The 7220-nt window shown below is 34.7% G+C and overlaps 1 long non-coding RNA gene across 1 annotated transcript in view; it reads right to left on the bottom strand.

Moving 5' to 3' along the window:
* LOC109330761 overlaps window positions 1763-7220 on the bottom strand; it is a 14469-nt gene continuing 9011 nt past the window's right edge. The window contains exon 6 of the long non-coding RNA XR_002105711.1: window positions 1763-1773. This is a non-coding gene — a long non-coding RNA (uncharacterized LOC109330761). The remainder of the gene's footprint in view (window positions 1774-7220) is intronic.

Below are 7220 nucleotides of genomic sequence, written 5' to 3'. Positions count from 1 at the left end.
GATTCAGCATTAAGTGTTGAGTTTCGAAAAGCGGATATTCTAACCGCTACACCTATTCAACCCCCCCCCTTCTAGGTGTATTGTAACCACTGATACCTAACAGTTTGAGGAGCGTCAGAATGCATACATTGAAAACCATTACCAATCCTTGCGGAATTACATTCAGACTACTACTGATTCTCAGACTAGAAGAATGTGTGTTGAGCTCAACAAGCTGAGTGTCTTAATCAAGGGTGGGTGTACCTCGTCGACTCTTGACAACCAGAATCCTCCATCTTATCCTTAGATAGGAAGCCTTATAACCTTAGTTTATCCTTCCTAGCTAATGGACACTGTTGATCCTGTTTCCTCTTGAGATTTTATCTTTATATGGCATTGCCTTTTCAGTTTGGATTTTAACAAACTCTAAATCTACTATTGAACTACTGTTTTACATCTTAATGTTTTGAATTATTGCGTTCATGCTTGATTTTCTAATTATATTACATGTAGCACTTTACTTTATTTGTAATGGATCTTGATCATGATTGGTATATGTGATAATGTTGAATGATTGTGCCTGTCGCAAAATACTCAAATTTATCAAATGCGTAATCATTATGTGCTTAATTTGCTTCTGCATAACCCTTTCATGCCATTCAAACTATTCTGCTGCTATCTGTTGTTAATTTAATCGAATAACTACATCACTTAATCGATTAAATGTTGTAAAAACTGTGAACTTGTTCAAGCTTCTTCCAACTAATTAATTAGTTATCTACCTAAGTTTAACTGATTAATTACAGTCTGTTAATAACCATTATAGCTCTCCTAACCTTTGACTAGAATTGAATATACTTATCTTTTTTATAATGTCAAAAGGGGGAGAAAGGTTGCTTGTTGTGTTACATACTTTTTGCAGGTTGTATAAAGCCTTTTGCAGGTTGTTTCTATCTAGCTTCCGTACATTCTTTTGCTTACATACAGAGAAGCAATGCGCTTTAACTTTGCTATTCGAAAAACAACCTTTAACAACCATTCTGCAAATTCATCATCAAGCTTATCCATCAACAATTTGTCATCATCAAAAAGGAGGACATTGAAAGTGCAAAGTGTCAAGAATAGCACTAGCATATCTTAGGCTATGTTTTGATGAAGACAGGGTTCTAACAAAGCTTGAAGATGGCTCAATAATCAACATACCTTATGCTCATTTTGTCATATATAGACTAGGATATAAATTGAGTCTATAATCTAAGTACTCTGGGATGTATGTCGTAGTAAGTGAGTATAGGTTAGGTGAACCTAGATGCTAGTCTCTTAAGCCATCTTAATTGAACTATCATATTCATGAGATACATCATCTAGTTAATCGTATGTTCATGCATATATCATACATGTCATATGTGCATATTAGGCATAATATAATTGGTAGAGCATGTATATATATTGTACATAACATATTAGAAGTTGGCCTTTTGAAACATATGCATAATTGCTCCAGTTAATCGATTAACGTGGTAGCTTAATCGATTAACATAACTGATTTTATGTTGAATATGTGCATTTGTATACTTATAATTGATTGACTCATTCTTACATTAATGGCTTAACTTATTAGAATAAGGGTTAATCTTAGAGTCTTTATATTGTAATATCTTAAGCATTCGGTGCTTAGTGTACCTTGATTTTAACGTGGTTTTGTGTAGTCTGGATCTGTCTCGTGGTGTAAGATCACCACAGAGATTGAAGTTCTTCACCAAGGCATGGGGGTCTTGATTTGAGGATAAGATTCTTGGCTAGGGCTAGTTTGCGAGAAAGGTTTTCTCAAGAGGCGAAAGGGTAGAGTCAAACCAGATTTTAGATATCCTAGATATCAAGAAGGGAACATCCCTTGTGCTTGTAAATTGAATTGGTAATTGTATTCTTAATTCAATATTGTGAAGAAAGAAAATCTCTCTGATCCAGAAGGGGAGGCCTGGATGTAGTTTGCAGTGGACCACAAACGAACCAGGATAAAAATCCTTTTTTGCACTGTTCTTTTTTTCATTGTTCTTTATCTTTTTTCTTGCCATGATACATTGAATCTATACTTAAGAAATTGGATATTTGTTTACTGCTATATAGTTAATACTTGTGCGCAAAAATATCTGAAATATATTTGTTCAAGTGTATCTTAATTATTGTGCATTTTGCCTGTTTAAACTGAATCTGTTCTGTCCCCCCCCCCCTTCTAGGTGTTCCTAGGCCACTAATACCTAATAGTACTCCTGTAGCCTAGGTACTCCACTCCAATTGGAGTATGATATAAGTGAATTTTCATGTTATGTATTGGAGAATTGTGGCTACAGGTTTTCATATTTTATGTCTCAAAGTTTTACTAATAAAATTGATTTTTTTTAAATTGCGTTAATTTTGACACCAAAAGTTAAACAAAATACCAATTTATTAAATTCAAATTTTAATAAGCCATAACATTTTAAACCAAAAGTTAAACAAAATACCAATTTATTAAATTCAAATTTCAATAAGCCATAAAATTTTAACAATATTGTTTTCATTGTGATGTTTATGGAATCAACTTAAAGTAGAACTATAAAATAAACTAAAATTGTTATATGACTTTGTGTTTATGATAATTGTTAGAAATTTCACTGAAAATTATACTTGTATTTTGTTGTAGGGATTACAGGGATTTAGCCAAATTCTTGTAATTTAATTAATTAATGTTGTTCCAAATGTAGATAAGGTCGATCCTCCATAAGCTATTTCCCCTAACACATGATATAAGTGAAAAACAAATAAAATTTAGCAGAAATTTAGGTCAAATAAATATAGTTACCATATATGATTAAATAAGTACTATTAAAAACTTTAGGTTAAATCTTAGATGGAAGTTGTCACGTGACTTTTCTAATGTAACAATAAAGGAAATGTTATTGTACGCCAATGATGAAATAAAGGTAAATTAATCATGACTATTAGAATTTTAATATGGAATGATAGTGTAAAGGAAAAGAGATGTTATTCTTATTGATCATTAGCAATGATAAACATGGTTTTGTATAAAGATACAATTGGTAGCTTAAATTGCAAGAAACAAAGCTAACAAACTCCTAACCCTCATAACTAATCAAACTAACTTATACAAAATGATAAACATATGTGTAAAATAATAAACACATGTGCCAAAATAAAGATGCTCGGCTACAATTCTATTCTTCTAGAGAATTGCAAACGTAATGCATAATTGAGTCATGTGCCTAATGCTAAGACACTTTTCCAAGACAGAGTGCAGGAATGGCTTGGTGCTTCTACTAATGTGCCTTGGTGCAATGTTGATTGATGCATCATGTAGACTCTGATGCTATGAGAGCACCAAGTTCGGTGCACTAGATGCGCCAAGCCAGGCCAATACTGATGTCTCGGATGCGCCAAGTTTGTGCACTTGATGCGCCAAGCCAGGCCAACTTTGATGCTCCTAATGCACCAATTCTGCTGCTTCTGATGCGCCAATTTTGCTGCTCCTGATGCGCCAAGGCTAGTGCTCCTGATGCGACGAGCCTGACCGAGATCCTGATGTTGCTGATGTGCCAATTCTGGTGCTCCTGATGCAGCATTAGCAAGACTGAATAGAAACATGACCATGCATTATGTTTATTACCATCCCTAAAGCTGGAGAGTAAATGTTTATTACTCCCAGCTTGGGTAGAAGGCAATGGAACAAGTTAGGCTCAAGAGCTTTAGTCAAAATGTCAACTGCTTGATCACTAGTGTTAATAGGTAATAAATGAAACAACTTGCTTTGAATTCTTTCTCTTACATCATGACTATCAATTTCAATATGTTTAGTTCTTTCATGAAAAACTAAATTAGCAGTTATATGTCTAGCAGAATTGTTATCACAATAAAGCATGGCAGGTGTTTTGAAAGGAACACAATAATCTTCCAAAAAATAGGTTAGCCACTGAACTTCACATGAAGCAATAGCTAAAGCACGATATTCAGCCTCAGATGATGATCTAGAGACTGTGTTCTGTTTCTTTGATTTCCAAGAAACCAAGGAATCACCTAAAAACATGCAAAATCCAGAGATGGACTTTCTAGTATTAGGGCAACTGGCCCAATCAGAGTCACTGTAGCCTTTTATATGGATGCTTGAGGTTTTAGGAAGGAACAATCCTTGTCCAGGAGTGCCTTTGATATATCTCAGAACTCTAGTCATGGCTTTATAATGATTGGTAGAGTTGCAACCATGAATTGACTTAGTTGTTGTATTGCAAAGCCTAAGTCAGGTCTGGTGTTTGTTAAATATAGTAAACGACCCACCAATTGTCTATAGAGAACAAGGTTAATGTAAGGTGGGCTATCCTCTTGATGAAGGTGAGGATGTTTAGTCATAGAGGTAGGCACTGGTTTAGAGGACATGAAACCAGTGCAAGAAAGCAGATCAAGAGCATACTTTCTTTGACAAAGTGGAATGCCTTATTTGGAACGAGCAACCTCAAGGCCTAGAAAGTATTTTAAAAGGCCAAGGTCTTTAATCTTGAATTTGGAATCAAGATGGTGCTTGACCTTGTTAATTTCATAAATGTCATTTCCTGCTAGGATCAAGCCATCAACATAAATGAGCAAAGCAGTAAAGTTAGAAGTTAGAATGTTTCATAAATTGCCTACTTGCTTGTTTTAAGCCATAAATTGATTTGTTAAGTTTGCATACCTGATTTGGAATGGGAGAGAACACACCTGAAGGCAAAGACATGTATACCTCTTTATCAAGATCTCCATGTAAGAAGGTATTGTTGATATCAAGTTAATGTAAAAACCAACCTTGACAAGCAACAATTGATAGAAGGAGTCTAATGGTAGTAAGTTTGACCATAGGAGCAAAATTTTCAAAGAAATCTAGACCTTCAGTTTGTATGAATCCCTTAGATAGTAACTTTGCCTTATACCTTTCTATGGTGCCATCAGAATGGAATTTCAATTTATAGATCCATTTGGACCCTATGGCCTTTTTATCAGGCGGAAGGGGCATGAGTGTCCATGTGTTGTTGGTTGCAAGAGCAAATAACTCATTGTTCATTGCTTGAATCCAATCATGAGATTGAATTGCTTGTTTGAACGTCTTTGGTTCATTGTGAGTGATGATGGATATCCAGTGAGGTAAGTAAGTGGGGGAAATAGAGATGTAAGAAAGGACTTTATCAAGACGATGTTTAATGTGAGGGGTAGTATGGTGCAGGGATGTGGAGAGGAATTTGCAATGGAAGTCTTGAAGATAGGTGGGTGGGTTAGAGGCTCTCTGTGATCTTCTTAAAGGTATGTTAGCTTCATTGGTGATTGGTTGGGTAGATGTGTTAGAATCGGTGGTGGTTGGTTAAATGGGTGGGTCAAGTGATGGGAAAATGGTAATAGGATTGGCATTGATGTGTGTGGAAGTTTGAGTGTCATTGGTAATAATGGAAGGTGTTGGCTCCATTCGTAAAAAGGATGTGTCATTAATGGATTTTTTTGTGGTTAAGAGGTGCTTGTTGTCCGTGTAGGGAAATATGTGTTCATAGAACACCACATTTCGAAATATGAATATTTCTCTTATGTTGAAGTCATAAAGAACATAGACTTTGGTACCTGCTTGAAATCCAAGAAAAACAGATTTTCTAGCTCTAGGATCCAACTTAGACCTATGTTGGACTAGAGTATATGCATAACATAAACTACCAAAGACCTTCAAATTTTGAAGGTCAGGTTGTGTGTCATATAAGACTTCAAAGGGGGAAAGTTTCCTAAGAACCTGAGTAGGAAGTCTATTTATGAGATAGATGGTATGTTTGACAGCATATCCCCAAAACATTTGGCAAATTAGATTGAAATAAAAGAGACCTAGCAACATTTAAAATATGCTTATGTTTTCTTTCAACAACAGAATTTTTTTGAGGTGTTTCAATACATTAAGTTTGATGCAGAATACCATTTTGAGCATAAAATTGTGGAATCATAAACTCAATTCCATTGTCAGTTCTAATAGTCTTAATAGCATGCTTATACTGAAGATAAACAAGTTGAACAAAATTGTGAATAAGGCCTCTGGTCTCAGCCTTGAAACTCATAAGATAAAGCCATGTATGTTTAGAAAATTCATCAACCACAGTTAAAAAATATTTATGTCCTTGAATAGTAGGAATTCCAAGAGGACCCCAAATATCTATATGAACAAGTTCAAAAACATGTGTAGTCTTAGAAGTGCTAGTAGGAAACATAGATTTAGTCTATTTTGCAAGATGGCAATATTCACATACTTTCTTCAAGTCAATTTTTACATAGGCAGCAGAGTTATGAACATTGTCAAGAACAACATGAGAAAGGTGGCCTAGCCTATAGTGCCAAAGATCAAAGCAAGAATTACTAGAAGTATTAGGAGAACTATCTATGTGAAAAGTATTATTTTCTAGATTGTCATGCCTTTGAAGAATGTATAGGTGGTTAAAAGCTTCAGCATGGCCAATCATCTTCGATGTAATCATATCCTTAATCAAGCAAGAAGATTTGTCAAAGACAAGCTTGCACTATAGAGAGCAAGCTAGTTTATGAATGGAAATTAAATTGTATTTGAAATCAGGCATATAGAGGACATTATGAAGAGTTAAAGATTTAGAAAGTATCGCAGTTCCACTTTTCTTTACAATTATGGTGAGGTTGTTAGGTAACTTCACATGAATAGGTTTAATAGATTTATGGTGTGTGAAATTTAATAAGTTGTTTATGACATGGTCATTGGCACCAGTATCAAGTATCCATAAAGAATTGCCAAGAAGATTACCTGTTATAGATTAATTGTTATCACTAGGAGATGTATTACCAATTGTTAGGTATCAGTGGTTACAATACACCTAGAAGGGGGGGTTGAATAGGTGTCGCGGTTAAAATAGCCGCTTTTCGAAACTCAACAATTTATGTTGAATCACCCCTAATTAATCGATTATAGGATGAAGATAATCGATTAACAAAACAATCTTAATCGATTAACAGAAACAGGATAATCGATTAACGCAACAGTTTTATTAAACAGAAACAGTAAGCTATTACAGAAACGATTAATTGCAGAACAGTTAACCGATAATGGAACGAATAACAGAGCTTACAGATTTTGTATCAGAGCAATATCCAGTATAGCATAAGAACAGAATGTATCAATTGAATCCACTATACCAAATAATCGATTGAAAACAGTAAAGAGAGAG

Source organism: Lupinus angustifolius, chromosome LG17 (genome assembly GCF_001865875.1).
Source record: "Lupinus angustifolius cultivar Tanjil chromosome LG17, LupAngTanjil_v1.0, whole genome shotgun sequence".
Lineage (NCBI taxonomy): Eukaryota > Viridiplantae > Streptophyta > Magnoliopsida > Fabales > Fabaceae > Lupinus > Lupinus angustifolius.
Note: the sequence above shows the minus strand (reverse complement) of the source record. Positions and strands in the feature narration are given on the sequence as shown.